We start from the raw sequence: 23,518 nt of genomic DNA on the forward strand, positions 1-23,518 counted from the left end.
GTTGCTGTGTTTCTTCCAAAGATTTCGATTTTCGTTTCGCCTGACCAGATTACCTTGTTTCAAAATTTTTGGGGTTGTTCCCCATATGTATTACCATAATTCAAACGTGATCTGACATGTTTAAGCTTAAATAATTGAACTTTTCTTGGAGATTTTGATACAAAACCTGCACGATTTAGAACTATATAGATTGTATCCTTACTCACATTAATCCCAGCTTCTCTGAGGTCGGTTTGAATTTCACCACGAGTAATAAAAATATAAGTTAGTTATGCATATATTAACCATGATACTAACTTTATTACCATAGATTTAATCTACGTTTGCCATCCAACCACATTTTTCTGAGCTTATGCGTGGCTTTAATACAAAATAACAATTCGGGAATTAAGTTGTTAAATACTACTTATAATAATACATATCTCATTAATAAGTATTCTAATAATAAATCTAATCTTTGGCTCCATGTATTTTTTTTAAATGGAGATACAAAAATAGGTAAATATATAAATCTTTAAAAAATACTTTGCAAGGATGAGATATAGGTAAACTATTTTCGCTTGTTTTCCTTTCCTTATAAAGGAAATGGTTTTCATAATGTTTTTATTGTTAAAGTGTTTTTTATTCAATAAGTCCGAAGAAAGGCTGTTCTTGTGAAAAATTTTCAAACGACATTATGTTTGGATTTGTCCGAATAGTCTTGGAGCAATTGTAACTAACGATGAAATATACTATTTGTTGCTATCAATGCATTCTTTGAAGTCTTGATTTTTGTTAAAACTATATATATATGTATGTGTGTGTATTTGTGTGTATGTGTATGTATATATAATCACACACATGTACGTATATGTGTGACTGTGTATGTATATGCACAAGTAGTGCGTATACATGTATATATATATATAGTGGTGTAACAAGTAGTCGCATTAACAATATATGCACCACTTAATTAGTAACATTAACAAAAATAATATGCTCATGTTACACACCGTATTCTCTAGAATATTTCTCTAAAAAAATAAACATAAGCTCCTTAGTAAAGGGCGTTACAATTTTTATGGAGAATGTGTTGTTGCACCGGGTAAATCGAAAAGTTTACAAAAAATGTTCTGGATTACTGTTAAAATATATGCCACAATTCATAATGATCGGGATACCAAAAAATAATATTAAAACAAATTTATATATTTCCACATTTCAAATGCTACGATTGGGCAAAATAATGAGTCGATTTTACTCGATCTATTTTTCAGAATATATATTTCAGAATTTATTACGATCTGTTAATATGATTACGTGATTAATTTGCACACACACACACGTGTATATATATATATATATATATATATATATATATATATATGTGTGTGTTTGTTTAATAGTTTGTTTCATTAGTTATTCTCAAAACAAAAGATGGATTTACTTTATATTTTTGTTTTCATAAATTATATCTTACACGTGTTTCGTTGAACATTCGTAAACACACACACACACACACAGACACACATATATATATATATTTATATATATAAGTATATACATATATACACCTTATTTTATAAATGTATTTATATGTAATGGTGAAATTTGTTTAGATTTTCGCTAATTATATATGTGTGTTTTATTAATCAGAGGATTCTGGAAACGTAGATAAATCGACATTTTGGTTTACTGAATCTTATGGAATTTAATAAATGCTGTCGTTAGACAGTAGATCAATATCGCTGATGCCCTCAGCAATGATTAGTCCCTTCTGTTAAAACCTCATTCTACAGCTAAATTAACAACCATACTTTATGCCAATATTTACGATGATTAGAAAGGCAGTCTCATATCTCACTTTGTTTTTGGCATATCTGTTTCCCTGTCGAATGTCTGTACTATTGTAACTTCGAGAGAGACAATGATGCAGATTAGTAAATAAATATTATGTACGTCATATGAACGGGTAAAGGAAGAAAAGAAAAAGCTCAGAGTTTCGTGGTAATAAAAGGCCGCCATTGATAGAAGTAACAAACCAAAAATATGTGGAAAGGTGATTGTTGGATGAAGCTGAGTCGAAGTTGCAGGTTTAGAAAATGGTAAATCGATCCGTTTTTTTCTGATTGGAAAAATGATGACTCGCTTCCAGAAGTAGCATCCATATTTAACTGCTTGTAAATTGACAGTCGAGACCGCCAAAAGAAAATGGAAAGCAAATTCGATTAAAGAACAATAAAAACTGCAGTGAAAAGAAGGAAAACAAAATACAGAACAAACTAAAGAGAACTGAAGTCGAATAGTGCGGTTGTTGATTGCATGCATGCTCACAACATATTACCATTCGCTCTACAAAAGATCAAATGCTACAAACACGAAGCAATAACTAAACAATGCACAACAGAGTCGAAATTATTGCGACTGGAGAATTGTAAAAACAATACACTTTGAAGGAAACATATTTTGGCATTTATTTGTCAATTCACTATGATAATCGGGTAAAATCCCTTCAAAACGTATTGAGGTTATATGAGAAAATAAGCTGTGTACGCATTACAAATGTTTCTGTTCTGTTTCTTATTCTGTACATTAGTACATTAGGGGTCATTTCAAGTCAAAAGTTTTTTTTCTGAACTAGAGAAAATTATGATTAAAATGTGTATGTCTTGTGTAAATAGTCAATGAAGAATACGAAATATGGTCGACGTTCTGTAGATCAAAACGTCAGATCGAGCGTACCGGAAAACGAAATGAAACCAAATAACCCAACTCGGAATTTCTAAAAGAAACAATTTAAACAAGATTTATTTTATACTTATGTAGAATAAATGCTTCAGCAGCATCAACAACAACAACAACAACAACGAAAACATGAAAAATAATTTAAACAATTAAATTTAAAAAAATGTTTTTAATTAACTTTTTTTAATTAACGTTTTTTACAATTTTTTCAAATTATTTCTTTTTCAATTGTTTTTATGTAAAATAAATACACGCGATGCAACAAAGAATTTCGTCGAATTTATATATACATATATATATATATATTTGTTTATCACTACAAGTACTGATCTGAACTTGCACCAATTTTCCTATAACTATATTATCCGGCAAAACATCCCCCAAACCCCATCCAAACAAAAAATATCCATCCAAAAAGAAAAAAGAGTACGCCCACCAAATATCTAAAAACACGACAAAAAGAAAAAAATGTCCATCAAAAAAAAAAAAAAAAATACGGCACCAAAAAAGTATTCATCCCTGCCACCCCCAAGAATACGGAAAAATATATCCATAAAAACATAACAAAATAATCCGATAAGCGCAAATTTCAAGCCAAAATAAAAGAACAAGGCCACACACATCATACTTCTTTCGTTTTCGCAATAATGAATGCTCCCTTTAACGAACTGCGTACACCATCGGAGCCGGTGCGTATTTTGCTAGATGGGGTTCACTCGTGTACGTCAGCCAAAATAAAAATTGTTTAAATTATTTATTTTCAAAGTATTAACCATTGAAGTTTTTTTTATTTTAAATTTCCGAGTTGTCAATTTGGTCTCATTTCGTAGATCTACAGAACGTCGATCATGTTTCATATTCTTCATTAACTATTTACATGAGACCTACACATTTTAATCATAATTTTCTCTAGTTCAGTAAATGAACTATTAACTCGAAATGACCCCCAATGTATTAATAAGACACATAAAATAAACATTTGTCATGCGTACACAGCTTTATTTTCTCATATAACCACAATGGGGATGAGAGCGTTGATGATGTAAAGATAGGAGCTTGGTTTTAGATGCATTAAAAGTAACCAGTCACCTCTTCCCCTTACTGTACAACGCGCTCCAGATCAGAGGGGAGAGAATCAGAGAGAACTTTGTCATTTACAGTCTTTGGTGTATGGTCATAGATGTCTAAGAACGATTTAAGTATGTGTTTTCGGAAATAATTGATTGAGTTGCGCCCAGGATGGACCCCTGAGGGACTCCAGCATTAATACTATGGGCCTCTGATTTCTGCCCATTAACCACCACTCATGAGCCTATCAGAGGGAAATGATTTAATAATTGAGAAAACATTTCCAGTTATACCGTAGCTGGAAATCTTGTGAAGTAAGCCTTTATGCCATATCTTATCGAAGGCGTTTCGATATGTCAAGAGCAATTGCCCGAGAATGGAAGCCTTTGTCAAGAAATTCACTAATACTATGAGATATAACCTTTAACACATCTGCTGTAGATCTAGTAGAACGGAAACCTATTACATGTCATTAAGAAGGTTATTTTTGCTAAAGTGGTTGACTACTTCTCTATTTAATATGGATTCCATACAGGGCATACTGATGAGGTTTTCCAGGGCGTTGGAAAGCACTTTTCCTTAAGGCAACGCTTAAACAGTTTTGTAAGTATGGGGGCAAGTTCTGGTTGAAGCTTTTTCAACACTATAATTGGAATGCCGCCAGAGCCAGTTGCTTGATTAGCTTGGCGACACTACTCAGATATTTGTATATTGCATAGCGTGTTGTCGATTATAGGAGGAAATATGGAGAGTTGATGGCCTTCGTCGCATAGGGTAGAATTAGCTGCAAAGTTCTTGTCAAATGTTTTGTCCTTGTCTGATGCTGACGAGATGATCTCAGGTCCATTGATGATGGTTGGGATAGAACGCATGCTTCTGTTCAGGATCCTATTTGTTATTTGCCAAAACTATTGGGGGCCAAGTCGCTGCTCAGCTACTTTGGATTAAACAGACTGAGCATATAGCTCTCTTGCATTTTTTATTACTCTTTTACAGTGGTTGCTGGCAGTCCTGAAAGCAGCTTAAGTCTCAGTACATCTATTATGTAGGTAGCTATGGAAAAAGTGGTTTCTCTGCGCGATTGCAGCAGCACATTCTGAGAAGAACCATGGCTGGCTGTTAGGATTATGTTGGAATCTTTTGGATGGTATGAATAGGTTTATGCCTACAATTAACCAGTCTGTCAGGTCTGATACTATAGAGGACGCATCTTTTTAAACATGGAATGCAGAGATAGATCAGATATAAATGTATGAAAGCTATCCCAGTCAGCCATAGAGTATCGATATACAGTACACTAGAGAGGTACGTCTGAAGACTTATTACATTTCATTTTTATCTTGACTGATACAACTGAGTGGTCAGAGGATCTAATAGGAGATAGAATGGAACATGAACATAGCACAGGGGAAGTTATATAGAAGCTAGAAATAATTGCAAGAAAGACGTAGCAACAGCTCGGAGTGAATATGCTGAAACCACCAGGAAATACATTGAAGCGCAGAAATTAGGAACTCATGATTTTTGGAAAATCTACAATAGTTTAATAAATAATGGGCAATCAATAATTCTCCCACTATCCAACAATCATGAGGTTGTTTGTACAGCAACTGAGAAAGCTAATATGTTTACCCGTTATTTTCTCTCAAACTCTACCATGGACCCAGCAACCATTCCCTCCCTGATTTTCCTCTGTGATCAAGAAAACCACTCCTTCTCAAGTACATGATATCATAAAAAAACATAGACACCTCAAAGCATGTGGACCTGATCTACTCCCGGCTGTGCTATTTAAAAATATTGTTCCACTGAGGTTGCTCCAGTTCTCTCTAAACTCTTTAACAAATATCTTACCGAATCTTGCTTTCATGACGGCTGTAATATTGCTTCTGTGGTACCAGTTTACAAAATCTCTGGCAAACGAACTGACCCATTAAATTATTGCCCAATTAATCTCCTCCCGCTTTTCGCCAAAATATTTGAGTCTTTAATTAATCAAGCTCTAGTCCACTATCTCATACCTGCTAAACTTCTGTTTGACCATCAATATGGATTTACGCAAACCCGTTCTACTGCAGATATTCTAACTGTAATCTCTGAATGTATATACCAAGCACTGAATAAGGCAGGAGAGGGGAGGGCAGTAGCCCTATATATATCTAAGGCTTTTGACAAGGTATAACACGATGGTCTTCTCATGAAAATAATATCTATGGTATTACTGGACGAATACTTAACATAATTAAATCCTTCTTAAATGAGAGAAGAATCCAAGTTGTCCTCGATTGGCGTACGTCCAAACAATATAATATGAATGCAGGTGTACATCAACGATCGATCCTTACCGAATAAAATTGTCTCTGACATGGGTATATTTGCTGATGACATCACGCTCTATAGCAGGCACGTAGGGAAAACTGAGGAGCACACATCTAAGGCAATGGCGGACACCCTAGAGGAAGACCTTCATTCTGTAGTGGAATGGGGTCAGAAAAGGATGGTAACGCTCAAAGCTGTCAAGACAAAGCTCGTTTCCTTCAATAATTACATGAAACCTTACCAATCACCAATAGTTATAGTTAAAGATACATTACCTGAAAGTACTTCGTTCAAACTCCTTGGCTTAACGTTCACAGGGAACATGAGTTGGAATAAATACATTGAGATCATTGCCAAGGCTGCTGCAAAGAAAATTGGCTCTCTCTATCGTGCTTGAAAGTTATTTACGCCTGAAAGTATCCTGTACCACTACAAAGCCACCATTCGCCCATGTATCGAGTACTGCTGCACATTTCGGCTGGTGCATATGCTACTAGTCTCTCGCTCCTGGATAGTATTCTAAAGAGAGTCGCCAACCTGATAGGTCCTGAACTATTATCTAACCTTCAGCTCCTGTCCTATCGACGAAATGTTGCATCCTTCTGCTTGTTTTACAAGTATTTTAATGGTGGATGTTCTGACGAACTACAAGCTCTTGTACCTTCTCGATGAAAATACTCCCAACAAACCCGACAAGCAGCAAAGTATCACCACTACACAGTAGAGATCCCTAGGTATAAGAAAGCCTTCTACTCTAATAGTTTCTTCCCCAGAACTGCTAGATTTTGGAATTCTTTTCCGGTTTCCTGCTTCCCTAACTGTACTGACATGCAGAAGTTCAAGTGCAATGTAAACAGACATCTTGTTGCTACACTCCCTACATAGTATCGCTGAAACTTAGATCCCTGATAGCAGCCCCCTACATCAAAGTGGCAATGTGCCTTGTTTGGTTAGAAAATGTAATTTAAAAAAATGGAAAAACCAAACAGGAAAACCATGTAAAAAAAAGTAAATTCATTGGACTTAAGGAGTCGGATAAAAAAATTCCGACTCCGACTCCGACTCTGACACCTTGTACTTTTAGAAATCCGACTCCGACTCCGACTCCAGCTAAAACCTCCGACTCCTTCCGACTCCGACTTCGCAACCCTGATATAAACAAACATTATTGAATATGACCAAAAGCTGCTTTATTATACCTTCATTTTTCCCATTTTTCCAATAACCGTTTTCGTGTAAAAATAAAAAAAATGTTGATAAATGTCCCATATATATTTAGTTTTCGAATGTTTTCGCCCTTATCTGGCATCGTCAGGAAACGTGGTATACTATATGGAATGAGGCGGACGGTGTAAACGTTTTTGTAAAAGTAGAACGGTATCGGTAAAGTGCTATGTTCTTGTATGGAGGCAAACAGGTGAGCCTGATTCTTTGGTGAGTAGATCGCGGGGAGGGAGACTGTGGGTTGTTGTTACGATAATCATTTAAAAAAACGTCTGTGCTTTTGTCAATAGTGGCAACGTTTATTAGGTTTTTCTTTTCATATGAATGCCTTTTTTTACATTTCTTTCGTATTTGCTTGTGTTTTGAACTATGGTTTGTCTGACTTTTTGTAGATGTTGGACGATTGCGCAAGAGGCAATATTATGCATGATTAAGCAGCGGGTTATTAGTTTCTAGATCGTTGTAGAAGTTGCACTCTCCCATTGATCATTTAAACATACATATGACGTTGGGTGTTTTGGTAATTTTATGGCTGTTTTTATTTTCGTGTGTGTGATATATATATATATATATATATATATATATATATATATATATATATATATATATATCCAAAGACAGTTTGACAAACAGCCATGTCGTGATTTTGTGCCCTTAAGCGAAAAAAACAAAATAAACAAAAAAAAATTGAAAATACTTATGAGAAAAAAGAAAAAGAAGATTCAATTCGAATGATTTCAGTTGAAGTTATATGTGGCATATGGAGAGCATCTATTTTTATCGATTGAAACAGAGTAAAATAAGGTTTTATTTGATTTTGGACGGATAGCCAAATATGTACAAATTAAAGTTACGTTAGAAGCATTAAATTTTTTTGCAACTTGCCTAGAATTTTTATACACGAAGTCATATTATTATATTTTGCCATTATCGTATTTCATTTTTGGCACTTTTCTTTATTTTTACATCGCTTTTTATTTAAAACACCCCATGCTTTCTTCGAATAAAATTTAACCCTTATTTTAATCAACCCTCCTGGTATCTCCTAGCCACAACACCGCCATCGGATATAAAACTGCCATAACATTTCCCTAATTTCTCTTTTGTATTTACTTCATCTGTTATATTTTATATTTCATTTATCTATTTCATTGTACATTTGCATCCTAATGTATCATAAGCTAGATGTCACAATTCTTATATCTCTTACCTAGCTCCCTTATTTTCTTCTGAGCATTAGGTTTCAAAATGCTTAAGTATAAAGAACGTTTTACCCCTCTTTTTATACGATGCTTTGTTGAGCTGAAATATAAATCCATATATCTCTATTTATTTTATTTTGTGTCATTTAGCTTTATGTAATCTTGCAATAAGTAGGGACAATCGTTTGTAAACAAAATGCTTTTAAAGGGAATGTCATTATGAACGAACACCTCTCTCTCTCAAAATAGTGTTTAAGACAACAGAATAGCCAGTACAAACTTTTTACACTAATCATAGTTGAATAGTATTGCGAGAAACTAATGCATACTTCTCTGACAGCAATTTCTGAGAAAAAAAGTATCATAACAAATGTAAATATATCAGATGAATTAAGCATAAACCGTCTCGACGTTTATACACTTGAATAAGTGAATAATTTCGCATTTATTCATTTATAAACCATAAACAAAATGAAAAGTTTGATACTCTAAATGAAACGTCGAAATGCAAAGTGGACAAAAATATAGTTGCAATCGCTATAAATAAAAAGAAATGTATTAGATAAGGAAAGACGATAACTTCCTTTCAGAATTTTGACTTAAATATACATGTTTACAAATTTGAGTTATCCGCCTTCCTTAGCTAATTCATCCTTGATTTGTTGTTTACCGTCTTAAATTGGGGGGGGGGTGACTGTATTTTCCCGAAATTTGGTGTTAAGCATGTACGATAAACTAGACGTGGCCGTGGTAATCTTTTGTTTTCTAAAACGGTATTTAAGTAAAATAAAAAAAAATAACTGAGTATTTAAGTTAAATAAAAAATATAAAAAATTTAACAGAGTAAGGATGACATCTATTTTACTGTAATTTATATACGAGACTGAAATAGGAATTAACCCACAACTAAAAGGAGTATTTCCAATTATTGTTTTCACATTTAAGTCATGTAAATTCATGTATAATGGTGAGCATTTACGATTTTATTATTTGAACTTTTCGACAATCACTCTCTCCGGCCACTAGCTTAAGAGGGTGTTATTAAAGTGAACGCCAATATGCAATCGAAATATTCCCCCACGTTAACAGGCTGAGCGAAGACTACGCCCCCGCGGAGGAAGAAGTAAAAGGGCGGCCTTATAATATTACATTACTTGTCAAAATATATTCCAATTAAGTCGAGTTATTTTTTTTTTTTTTTAATTAAAAAATTGTAAATTAAAAAAAAAACTCATTATTTTTTTTATTGCTCTTTGATTTTTTGGATAATATATAAAAATATATTTTATTCATATCTTAGCGATGTTGAAGTGATGCCAGGTTGTTCATGTAAATTATATGAAAATAAAATAGCAAAAAAGTTTTTAAAACGTCTTTTGTTCATGAATCTTTTGAATTAACAGTATCATTATTATTTATAATAACCTCTATCTTTATTCTTATATCTAAAAGCAACTTTGTGTTTGTATGGGTGTGTGAGCTCGTCCCCTATGGATTCCGAAGCGGTTGGGCCAATATTTTTGAAATTTCACACAAATGTACTTAATGTGTCGGGGAACGTTCTTAGATTAGTTTTGGATATAAAAAAGAAAAACACATTGAAAGAAGAGGAATTCGATTTTCACCGAAGTTAACACCCTTATACAGCCTAACAAGTGAATTTAATAAGCTTTATCACCACACAAGCAGAATGTTCTTTTGATAAGACATGGACGCATTGGAAATAAATGTTTCTATTTAGAGCAAAATTAAACCATGCTCATTGATTTTTGCATTTTAAAATATAACATAATGAAAGCCATTACATATAAATAATTTTATACAATAAAGAGTAGGTTCTCTACAGTGCAATGTAGACTACAGAGTATTATGAAATGTCAATGTGGGAAGGCATGTAAAGCTTCCTTCTGGTGCATCGCGGTGTGTTTTTAACGAAAGCAGGCGATCAAACGATTTGATTTAAAGATTATGGATTTTACTGATTTAGATGGCAATAAAAAATTGGAAGTGTGTTAAACGTCATTCAACCCCAGGCAACTTCGGTTTCCTTGCTTATACTATTAATAAAATATTTGCGTATATAGAAGAATATTTGGTAATACAAATCATGATTTTATATTAAAAGAATTGAAATTCATTAGAAACTTAAAAAAATATCTTATTTGCTTGTGTGAAGATATCTATGTATACGGTATATCAAATTAGTGTAGTGGTCTAAGAATTGAATATAGATGATTAATTTTATCGCTTCACCCTGTATAATTTTTTAACGGTAATTGTCATGTCTTTTCTATTTTAGATTATAGAAAACTTTTAGATTTTTTTACGGAGATGTAAAAAATTCATTATATCGAACTCAATGAAGTAGATTAAAAAAGCCAATAGTTGAGTTGGAATGATGACTTTGTTGATAAGTGTTCACCTTCATTTTTAATATTTTATACAACCGTAGGGTCGACTCTTGCACTATCCACTTAAGCTTCTATATATGCATAAAATTATGATGATGATAATAATAACAAAAACAACAACAATAGTAAGTACCCACAGCTAGCTAGGATTAAGTTTAAGGCTTCTAAGATTTATACAAATATTGTTATGGCTGAACATATAGAAGCCTTAGTTAACAATCAGTTTTATTAGCAGATTTTTATGGTCGAATTCTTAATTTTTCATTTCGGCGATAATAACAAAGGCTAGATATAATTAAAACGGGAAAAGCTAATGACGTCATTAAATTTGACGCCGGTCGCTATGCGAGCAGTCGCAAGTATCGGAGTAAACAAATGTCAGAAAAACTCATTTCTAATTTGCATGACCTATAATAGTGAACGAGCCGTTCCACGTACGTGTGCACAAATATGAATATGCACTATCAATAATAATAATAATAATAATAATAATAATAATAATAATAATCATAATAACAACTCTGGCCAAACATTTTTGGTGCCTAAGATTTCTAAACTGATTTAGACTAATTTGACGATGCTGATTTCGAAAATCATGTTTTTTCCTCACCAGGTGAAGTTGTTGAGATATCTACTATTTTATACATTTTTTACCCCCAAAGTGTTCTGCCTCCCTGTTTTGAAGGCATTATCTTCCTCTAAGTTATTCTTAACTAAAAGGTTACTTTCTTTCTAGTTTCCTTTTCTGATTGGGTTTACTTTCTATTTGCAACCACTGGCGACACAGCATACCTCTTTATTCTTTACCTGCTCCCATTTCCGGCATCACCGTTTTGTATGTTTTACTCATTTCTTGTTCCGGACAATGTGTTTCGGAACTTATTGTCTTTCGATTTCTTTAACTGTTTATTTTCCTACCCTTATTTGTTGTTATTATTTTTACTTTCCCGTCATTATTTCTCTTTTAGTTTTTGCCTTTTCTCTTTAAACAAATATACCTATGGATTATGTACGAGTTTTCACAGTCGTAATTTTTAAGAACCGTTTATATGACTGTGAAGCGTAGGTACGTGCGAAGAGTACATTATGCGTGTTTCTATATACATTCCAGATTTGTAATTATAATTGTAGGTTATTATTGTGATGTATGTAAATTAATTATGACATCACAAACTTTTAAGTAAAAATCAAATTTGGTGTACAATGAGATATATAGTTAGTAACAGATTGACATTGAGTAGTAAATACATTCCAATTATAGCATGTTTTTGTTGATTTCTCAGTAAAGGTAAACTTTAATCTCTTAATGTTAGAATGTATAATGTATAAGTCAGACAGGAAATAATTAAGCTGCATTATTTTACTTTCGTTGGAGATTGTGACCCAACAACCTGTGATTGGTGGAGATTTACATAAATAACAACTAAAATAGAGCTGTGTTAAAGATTTTATATGAGAAATCCCGGGCAATTCCCGATTGCCTTGCTGATTCCATTTGTTTAATTGCTAACTCAAACTAAAATATAGAAAAATGACTTCAGTCGAACGAAGTTGAGGATTGATAATAATATTTAATAATTAAATTTTCTTTTGAAGGAACTCATTGCATAAGGTATGGTAGTATTCACGATTGTTTTGTCTAAACTTGAGAATCAATTTGACTCGAGATCAATTCCAAGGTTGCTCCGTGTGAGAGACTTTTGATGGAAAAATACTTAATGCCAATCAAGGCGATTCCATTTTTGACGCTGCAAATGTTGATTTGATGAATGAAACCTCAGAACTCATGAACATTTCCCCACTATCTTCCTATAAGAAGGTGAGCGGGAGCAATTTTGGCAGTAGTTGAAAATAAAGGGAAATACCATATTTTTCATTTAACTTCACTGTATAATAGCAATATTGTGGTCAGAAATTTATTAACTAGTTAACATGAACTGACGACTTGAGTTTTTTTATACTTTGCCTGTGTGTTCGTCAATCGGAGTCGATTATGACCATAGACAACTAGTTGTGTGTCCGCAGGTGGCTGATCAGTCCAATCTGGGCGCGGAAGCCCCTGCCACATGTTGGACACCAGTGGCTGAAGACGGCCACTTCGGCATCTCGGGCTTTTCTCGCAGCGCGCTTCTCTTTTGCAGATTCAGTTCGTCTTGCCTCCGCGAGCAGAGAGCCCTCGTGTACCAAGCGGCGCCAGGTTGGCCTGTTGGAAGCACTGCTTCCCCATGAGTTCACGCCAATGTTGAAGTCTTTCATATAGGACATCAGAGTGTCTTTGAACCGTTTGCGCTGTCCACCAGCTCTTCTCATTCCGCACCGGAGTTCACTATAGAGCAGTTGTTTTGGTATGCGCGAGTCTGTCATCCGATACACGTGGCCTACCCAGCGGGTTTGCGCTTTGCGTATCGTAGTGATGACGCTTAGGAGCTTGGATCTCTCGATGGCATCAGTGTCTGGGATCTTGTCTTGCCAGCGAATGTTCAAGATGTTACGAAGACATCGAAGATGGAAGTGGTGTAGTTGTTTTTCGTAACGTTTGTAGATGAACCACGTTTCACAACCATATAGAAGAGATGTCAGGACCACTGCTTTGTGCACTTTGACCTTTGTGTACTGCTGCTGAATTCCTCTTCGTTCCCAGACTGTTTTCCTTAGTCTGCCAAAGGAGCTGCTAACCTTGTCAATGCGGTTGGTGATTTCGATGTCGATGTTGGCAGCACGAGAGAGTGTACTGCCAAGGTAGGTGAAATGGTCTACTGACCATTTACTTGGATGTTCGGTTCATGGTACGTGTTGCCAGGAGCAGGCTGGTACATGACTTCTGTCTTGCTCATACTTATTGTAAGACCGAAGTTCTCGCATGCTGAAGAAAATTTGTCCACTTCCAGTTGCATTTCATGCTCTTTGGTGGCATTGATAGTTCAGTCGTCAGCAAAAAGGAGGTCTCTGATTACTGTTTCTTTGACTTTACTGACAGCTTGTAGACGGCGGAGATTGAAGAGCTTCCCATCACACCGGTAACGGATTTGGATGCTTGAATGCCAGGAGTAACTTCCCTGAAGGAATCAGTCAGCATTGCTGACAATGTCATGCTGAAAAGCGTTGGTGCTAGCACGCAACCCTGTTTTACGCCGTTGGTTACTGGGATGTCACCGTCATCAGTTACTCGTGCCATCATGCCGTCATGGAACTGTCTTACAATATTCACGAACTTGTCCGGATAACCAAACTTTGACATGATCTTCCACAGGCCTTCCTGCTCACTGAGTCGAAAGCCTTCGTGAGATCAACGAAAGTCATGTAGAGGTCTTGATATTGTTGTTTGCACTTTTCTTGGAGTTGGCGAGGGGCAAATATCATATCGATGGTTCCGCGACCTGTGCGAAAACCACATTGGCTTTCTGGAAGGTGACCCTATTCCAGATGTTTCAGAAGGCGGTTTAGAAGAACACGAGCTAGTATTTTGCCTGCGATTGAGGGGAGAGAGATACATCGGTGATTATCGCAAGACTGTTTGTTGCCCTTTCTTTTGTAGATGTGAACAATTGTTGCGTCTTTGAAGTCTTGAGGTAGAGTTTCGCTTTGCCACAATTCTTGGAGCAGTTCTGTTTGTTTGAGGATGAGGTAGCGACCACCAGACTTGAATACTTCGGCTGTGATGGCGTTGGAGCCAGGTGCGTTGCCAGTCGACATTTGCCTGGTAGCTGTTACAACCTCCTCCTGTGTGGGTGGTGTGTCGAAGGCATGGTTGATTGGCACTTGAGGTAGTCGTTGAATGGCTTCATCATTGATGTCTTAAGGACGATTCAGGACACTGTCAAAGTGTTCAGCCCATCTCTCGAGGATTTCATTTTTCAAGGACTCGTAGAAACGCTTCATGTCGTGCCTATCGGCGTAGCTTTGGATCTCGTCGGCTTTGTTACTGAGCCAGGTATCTTTCATGATGCGCAGTTTTTTCTGGACCACTTCGCTTACCACAGAAGGCGTCTTTCTTTGAAGTGGAGTCTGGGTCATTTTGGTGGATCTTGAAGAGCCGGTGCTTCTCTGTTAGCAGATTCTGTATCTTCGCATCATTCTCATCAAACCGGTCTTGATCGTTTCTGGTTTTTGGACCCAGTACATAGAGAGCAGCGGCGTGGATTGTCTTGCTGAGAGACTCCCAATTGTTGGACTCGAGTTCAGAGAGTTGCCTTGTTAGGGTGGTTTGGAGTTCTTCCTGACTTTCGGGGAGTTTCAGGTTGTTGACATTCATTCGTTTGGCAACTTTTTGACCTTGTGGTCTTCTTTTAGGCTTTATTTGCAGTCTGATTTTGGAAACAATGAGGCGGTGGTCTGTCTAGCAGTCGGCACCGCACAAAGCTTTCGTCACGAGCACATCTTGCTTGTCTTTAGCCCTGACGATGAGGTAGTCAATCATGTGCCAATGCTTGGAGCCATGAAGTTTTGTTTCTGGTCGTGTTGGTTAAAGGTCAGTCCATAGTTGGCACATGTCCTGAGCATCAGAAGACCATTGCTGTTGCACTTTCCTATCCCATGATGTCCGATGATACCTGACCACGCTTGGTGATCCTTGCCAACACGGGCATTGAAGTCACCGAGGAGAAGGAGCTTGTCGTCTGTGGTACAGAGGAGAGGATGGCTTTGAGGTCTTCATAGAATTTTTCTTTGGTTGGAGCGTAGGCACTGATGATGGTTGCAAATGTTTTCTTACTCAGCTGTATCTGTAGCTGTAGCATGAGAGTCATGAGGCGATCGTTCACGCCTTCAGGAATTCTGTCGAGTTTGCCCACAAGATGATTTTTGATGGTGAATCCAACGCCGGCCTCGCGGCGCTCTTCATTTCTACGTCCGCTCCAGAAGAATGTGTAACCACCGCCAGATTCAATGAGCTGACCAGTGCCGGGGAGCCGCGTCTCGCTGAGAGCAGCTATATCTACTCCATATCGTCCGAGTTCTCTGGCAACTAAGGTCGTTCTCCTTTCCGGCCTTCTGGTCTTCGTCGTGGTTGAAGTTGGATCGAGTAGTTTTCTGACATTCTAGGATGCCAGAATGAGTTTTTGTTTGTTCTTTTGATTTCGACCGCAAAGAGGGAAGCCCACCAGCCGTGGTAAGCTGGCCAGGTTGCAGTAGAACAGGCCATGTTTGGAACACCTTTTCTTGCTCCGTCCTCAGGCTAGGAAACAAGCAGAGCTGATCCTAAAAAGGACTGCTTGGTCGCTCAGGTGGCTGCCGGACCTCGCTGCTGTTCCGAATTCAGAGAAGAACGACCATATGACCTAAGCCGCCTATGTGCAGGTTCGCAGCTAGCAGCTTCCAGTGATTTCGCACCTGCTACCACCGCTGCTCGCCCATCACCACAGGACTTTTGTAGTTGTCAATGACTAACGCTGGAAGGAGATTTAAGTGAAGGAGGCTTGCGCAGGACCAACCTCACTCTCTCTTCCAAAATAAGCCTCGCCCAGCGGCAGGGCGGAGTCGAGACAGCTGGAGACCTATCCGGATGCAGGAGCTGCCGGAGGAATGCGCAGTGCGCTGGCCAACCGAGGCCCCACTCCTGATTTTATGTCTGGGTTTACTCCCGTAGGTGGACTGTCGTCCAGGACTGATGAGCTCCACCTGTCCAGCTGTAACCTAGCGAAGTTGGGCTTATGGGTACTGCACCTTGCCCAGAGGTCGCCCAGCACAGCGGCAATCAAGAGGTAGTGACATTCTCCTCAGACACCTGATCTGGGTTTTGCTGCCGGATGTAGTTTAGTGTCATACCCAGGACCAACTTTGCCTACGGAATTCGTGACAACACGAACACCACATATTTAAGTTAATTTCTTTCAGGAGGCAGCAAGCATAAAAAGGACAGCAAATCTGACATCAGTTCCAGATTGTGGCCCGTCGCACTCCTATTTCTCTGGAGACATTGAGTTGTTTTCTTTTGTTTTTTTCTTTTGTTCTTTTACTTACGGACCATTAGTTAATCGCGGAATAACAGGAATCGCGTATCCAACCCCGTCATTGTATAGACGTCAAAGGCTACTTAAATTTATTGGGTGTTCCGAAGTCAGAACCACGTAGAACTACACTTATGTACAGGTGAACACTTCGGAGTCGTCACCTATTATATTGGCTGCCATTCGACCAGGGGTCTTCACACATTACAAAATGTTTGAAGCAAAAAATAAGTATGGTGACATTGTTTAAGCAATCCAAATGTTTAAGCAATCCAAATTAAGCATTGTTTAAGCAATCCAAACGTGTTTTGTTATATTTGCGGGGAAAATATGTTGTAATCCAACAGGAAAGAAATCAGTGAATTTGTGAAGTGTGCTACTTTTGCTTACTTCAAAGTAATGTTGGCTGATCAAGATAAGGTATGAGCACCCCATATTGTATGCAAGTAATGTGTTGAGCATTTTCAACAGTGGACAAAAAAGGATAGAAAGTCACTCCACTTTGGTATTCCAACGGTCTGGCATGAACAGAAAAACCATTTTGATGATTGCTATTTCTGTGCAATCAAAACGAAAAGAGTCAACTGGAAGAACAGGAATTTGTTGGTTTATCCAAACCTCAAGTCTGCAATTAGACCAATTTCACACTGCAATGAAATTCCTGTTCCAGTATTTAAAGGCCTGCCCGTACTAAAATTGGCTGTTTCTGACGAAAACCAAGCCAATGTTTTGTCCACTGACAGTAGTGAAACCACTGTTTCAGATGTCGGTTTTTCTCCTGCTTCACTACTAGAGCTTTTTTCTCAAAGAGAACTTAATTATTTGACTAATGATCGCAACTTTTCCTAATAATCTTCTGAATTTTTAACTTCAAGACAAAAAGAAAAAAATACTTTAGCCTAGAACTCTCATAACTCTCTATAGAAAATGCCATATTGAATCTTTGCCATATCTCACTTAGGTAAACGAAATAGTATATTGAAATGACGTCGCTGGCCTGTTGAAGGAGCTTGGTGTCAAACAGTATTATTCTCAAGACTGGCGCCTATTTATAAACAGTTTCAAAAGAAGTTGAGCATCTGTTCTTCTTAACAATGGAAACATATGGGTCAGATTCTCTAGACCATTCAACAACCCTCAAAAGGAAAATATGATGAAATCATATTTGTTCTGTAAATTATTTCATACAGACATCACAAATGGATCATATGTATCGATTTGAAAATGGTAAGGTATCTTATCGGGCTACAAAGCGGCTACACAAAATTTGATTGCTTCTTGTGTTTGTAGGATAGCATTTTTTGTAAGTGCTCTGTTCTGGGCAATAACAGAGCACTTAATAAAAAAGATTCACCTGTGAGCCGTAAACTCAATCTTGGCTCTTTCAATGTACTGGATTTCCCTTAGGTGGAGCGTTCTAAAATTGTTTCATCCTCTTCATATAAAGCTTAACATCCTGAAACATTTTGTGATGGCTCTTGAGAAAGATGGCGACTGTTTCAAATATATTTGCATGAAATTTCCATGCTTTATAATAGAGAAATTAAAACTGGAGCTTTTGGTGGACTTCAAATTCGAAATTTAATAAAAGACACAAATTTCTATAATTTTATGAATCCTGCAGAATTGCATGGCTTTACGAACGTAGTAAAATACTTCTGGGAAAGGCGTCTATCTAGAAAAGTTTCTTGAAATATTATTCATAAGTTTTCATCAACTAGGTGCTAAATCTTTTGCACAGCCATTTTACCCGTTTTAAAACAAATTAGATGATGGGAGCAAGGAGCAAGATGAGTGCTTCCATCAAGACACCAGCGACATGGGAGTTCGCAAGATCATTGGAATGCCACCATGCTTGCAGACTACTGTTGGTCTATCAAGCACAATGACGCCGACGACCCCAACCCATACTCTAGAAAATCAGTATAACGCCAAGTCATGGTTAATGATGTTTATGCATTGAATTTTTTACAACTTCAAGCTTATATTTCGAATATTTCGCTGTGGTTTCTATTAATATGTGTAACTTTAAAGTTACATACCAATATTGTTCTTTCGCGTTGCTTGTTTTATATGAGGGTTGTATTATAGAACAAAAAACTAGACCTGATAGAAGAAAAGTGAAAGCATTTCTGGAATCAGCGCCTTATATTAGGTAAAACAAGTTGAAACATTTTAGACAACATAACAATTTTTGTTGGCCTATGTAATTAATGCATCGTTTGACTTATTAAATTTAACAGAAAAATGTATCAGTAAAGTTCAAGTGGAATATTGTATATAAAAATAATAAGGTTGGAATATTGTATACAAAAATAATAAAGTTGGAATATTGTATATGAAAAAAATAAAGTTGGAATATTGTATATAAAAATAATAAAGTTGGAATATTGTATATAAAAATAATAAAGATGGAATATTGTATATAGAAATCATAACGTTTGAATATTGTATATAAAAATAATAAAGTTGGAATATTGTATATAGAAATAATAAAGTTGGAATATTGTATATAGAAAAAATAATGTTAGAATATTGTATATAAAAATAATAAAGTTAGAATATTGTATATAACAATAATAAAGTTTGAATATTGTATACAAAAATAATAAAGTTTGAATATTGTATATAAAAATAATAAAGTTGGAATATTGTATATAAGAATAATAAAGTTGGAATATTGTATATAGAAATAAACAAGTTGGAATATTGTATATAGAAATAATAAAGTTTGTAATATTGTATATAAAAATATTAAAGTTGGAATATTGTATATAGAAAAATTAAAGTGTGAATATTGTATAAAAAATAATAAAGTTGGAATATTGCATATAGAAATAATAAAGTGTGACTATTGTATAAAAATAATACAGTTTGAATATTGCATATAAAAATAATAAAGTTAGAATATTGATATAAAAATAACAAAGTTGGAATATTGTATAAAAAATAATAAAGTTGGAATATTTTATATAAAAATAATAAAGTTGAAATATTGTATAAAAAATAAAGTTAGAATATTGTATATAAAAATAATACAATTTGAATATTGTATATAGAAATAATAAAGTTAGAATATTGTATATAAAAATAATAAACTTGGAATATTGTATATACAAATAATAAAGTTGGAATATTGCATATAAAAATAATGAAGTTGGAATATTGTATATAAAAATATTAAAGTTGGAATATTGTATATTAAAAAAATAAAGTCGGAATATTGTATATACAAATAATAAAGTTAGAATATTGTATATTAAAATATTAAAGTTGGAATATTGTATATAAAAATAATAAAGTTAGAATATTTTATATAAAAATAATAAAGTTGGAATATTGTAGATAAAAATAATAAAGTTAGAATATTGTATATAAAATAATAAAGTTAGAATATTGCATATAAAATAATAAAGTTGGAATATTATATATAAAATAATAAAGTTGGAATAATATATATAAAATAATAAAGTTGGAATATTGTATATAAAAATAATGAAGTTGGAATATGGTATATAAAAATAATAAAGTTAGATATTGCATATAAAAATAATAAAGTTAGAATATTGTATATAAAAATAATAAAGTTAGAATATTGTATATAAAAATAATAAAGTTAGAATATTGTATATAAAATTAAGAAAGTTGGAATGTTGTATATAAAAATAATGAAGTTGGAATATTGTATATAAAAATAATAAAGTTGGAATATTGCATATAAAAATAATAAAGTTAGAATATTGTATATAAAAATAATAAAGTTAGAATATTGTATATAAAAATAATAAAGTTAGAATATTGCATATACAAATAATAAAGTTGAAATATTGTATATACAAATAATAAAGTTAGAATATTGTATATAAAAATAATAAAGTTAGAATATTGTATATAAAAATAATAAATGAAGAATATTGTATATAAAAAAATAATAAAGTTGGAATATTCTATATACAAATAATAAAGTTAGAATATTGTATATAAAAATAATAAAATTAGAATATTGTATATAAATATAATAAAGTTAGAATATTGCATATACAAATAATAAAGTTAGAATATGGTATATAAAAATAATAAAGATGGAATTTTGCATATAAAAATAATAAAGATGGAATATTGTATATAAAAATAATTAAGTTTGAATATTGTATATAAAAATAATAAAGATGGAATATTGTATATAAAAATAATAAAGTTAAAATATTGTATATAAAAATAATAAAGTTGGAATATTGTATATAAAAATAATAAAGTTAGAATATTGTATATAAAAATAATGAAGTTGGAATATTGTATATAGAAATAATAAAGTTTGAATATTGTATATAAAAATATTAAAGTTGGAATATTGTATATAGAAAAATTAAAGTGTGAATATTGTATATAAAAATAATAAAGTTGGAATATGGTATATAAAAATAATAAAGTTGGAATATTGCATATAAAAATAATAAAGTTAGAATATTGTATATAAAATAATAAAGTTAGAATATTGCATATACAAATAATAAAGTTGGAATATTGTATATAAAAATAATAAAGTTAGAATATTGTATATAAAAACAATAAAGTTGGAATATTGCATATACAAATAATAAAGATGGAATATTGTATATAAAAATAATAAAGTTAGAATATTGTATATACAAATAATAAAGTTAGAATATTGTATATAAAAATAATAAAGTTAGAATATTGTATATAAAAATAATAAAGTTGGAATATTGTATATAAAAATAATAAAGTTAGACTATTGTATATAAAAATAATAAAGTTGGAATATTGTATATACAAATAATAAAGTTAGAATATTGTATATAAAAATAATAAAGTTAGAATATTGTATATAAAAATAATAAAGTTAGAATATTGCATATACAAATAATAAAGTTGAAATATTGTATATACAAATAATAAAGTTAGAATATTGTATATAAAAATAATGAAGTTGGAATATGGTATATAAAAATAATAAAGATGGAATTTTGCATATAAAAATAATAAAGTTGGAATATTGCATATAAATATAATAAAGTAAGAATATTGCATATAAAAATAATACAGTTAGAATATTGTATATAAAAATAATAAAGTTAGAATATTGCATATAAAAATAATAAAGTTAGAATATTGTATATAAAAATAATAAAGTTGGAATATGGTATATAAATATAATAAAGTTAGAATATTGTATATAAAAATAATACGCACACTCACATTATATATATATATATATATATATATATATATAATTTTCCATTCGACACTGTATAAAAAACAATACTAGCGAATAAATACTGGCAACTCAAAGAAAACGGACATTCGCCGGTAGTCGAATGGAAAATTATGAGACAAACTACCACATGCAGACATTTAGACGACCCATGTAAATTATGCCTCCATGAAAAATTTTCTATCCTGTACTTTAAAGAACCTCAAAATCTATTAAACTGTAGGCGAGAAATAGCAAACAACTGTGTTCACAAAATAAAACTTACTCTAGGATAGCGATACAAAATAGCTTTAAAACTAACAATAATAATAGAAAACAAACAAATAAATAAATAAAATAAACATGAATATACATAAACGATCACACATATATGTATATATATGTATATATATGTGCATGTATGTGTGTACACATAGGTATATATATATATATATATATATATATATATATAAAGGAGAACGTCTACCTTAAACCACTAACCTAGATCTAAAACAGATCCTTTGTCTGATAAAATGCATGCCCATTGGCTGATAGGAAGGGGCGCGGTGGATACTAGAAAGCTGATTGGTTAACTAGAAATCCTCAACATATATAAAAACAAGAAGCAACCACAGAATTCGCGCATAAGCCTGACGAATCCTATAGTTGGATGAAACGCAGAATATTCAGTGTAGCTTAATCGCCATATATATTTTATAAATTACTAACTAGCTCTACCTACGTATTGAGCACTTTTGAAGTAAATACTTAAAGTTTACGTATAAATCTATACTTTCTTATATTAAATTTATGTGAATAAATGAAGTAGTTATATATATATATATATATATATATATATATATATATATATATATATATATATGTGGGGGGGTGTGGGTGAGAGAGGGAGGGAGAGAGAGAAATGGATAGTTAAATAAAATAAATAAAGTGAAGATAAACAATGTCTACATGTTAGAAAGAAAAGTAACTTGATTATGAAGCAATAATTACGTGTTTTCACAAGGATTTGTCAGTATAAAAATACAATGATTTTTCGTAGAGAAGGATAAATGTAATGAACTTTTAATCAGTAATACTTGTACTTTACCTAGTTTTGAATGCTGATTATTTCGTTTCAAATGATTAGGTGATTGTACGTGTAATAGAAGGGCACGGATGAAACTTTGTTTTTAATAAAAAATACATAAGGTTTAGGGATTTGTATCTCAAATGTAAGGGCGATTACTCCAAGAATAAAAACCTCTTATCTATTTTTGTCAGTTTAATGGGGGAAAACAGTCTACCTTCGGTAAACTATAGATAATAAATGAATAATGGTTTTGCTTAGTGCAAGTTAACTAAATAATAAATATTTTGATAATATCATCAGGATATAATTTATAAGACTAT

Source organism: Euprymna scolopes, chromosome 16, assembly GCF_053919585.1.
Source record: "Euprymna scolopes isolate OS-2025 chromosome 16, ASM5391958v1, whole genome shotgun sequence".
NCBI classification, from domain to species: Eukaryota; Metazoa; Mollusca; class Cephalopoda; order Sepiida; family Sepiolidae; genus Euprymna; species Euprymna scolopes.